The 447-nt window shown below is 42.1% G+C and overlaps 1 protein-coding gene across 1 annotated transcript in view; it reads left to right on the forward strand.

The window, feature by feature from the left end:
• The window catches only part of CSMD3 (CUB and Sushi multiple domains 3), a 1491512-nt gene that overhangs the window by 1379396 nt on the left and 111669 nt on the right, over positions 1 to 447 (forward strand). The window lies entirely within an intron of this gene.

Below are 447 nucleotides of genomic sequence, written 5' to 3' on the forward strand. Positions count from 1 at the left end.
TGTCTCCCTGCTTATTTAACTTATATGCAGAGTACATCATGAGAAATGCTGGACTGGAAGAAACACAAGCTGGAATCAAGATTGCCGGGAGAAATATCAATAACCTCAGATATGCAGATGACACCACCCTTATGGCAGAAAGTGAAGAGGAACTCAAAAGCCTCTTGATGAAAGTGAAAGTGGAGAGTGAAAAAATTGGCTTACAGCTCAACATTCAGAAAACTAAGATCATAGCATCCGGTCCCACCACTTCATGGGAAATAGATGGGGAAACAGTGGAAACAGTGTCAGACTTTATTGTGGGGGCTCCAAAATCACTGCAGATGGTGACTGCAGCCATGAAATTAAAAGACGCTTACTCCTTGGAAGGAAAGTTACGACCAACCTAGATAGCATATTCAAAAGCAGAGACATTACTTTGCCAACAAAGGTTCATCTAGTCAAGGC

The sequence above is a fragment of the Bison bison genome, unplaced genomic scaffold (genome assembly GCF_000754665.1).
Source record: "Bison bison bison isolate TAMUID 2011002044 unplaced genomic scaffold, Bison_UMD1.0 scf7180017864491, whole genome shotgun sequence".
NCBI classification, from domain to species: domain Eukaryota; kingdom Metazoa; phylum Chordata; class Mammalia; order Artiodactyla; family Bovidae; genus Bison; species Bison bison.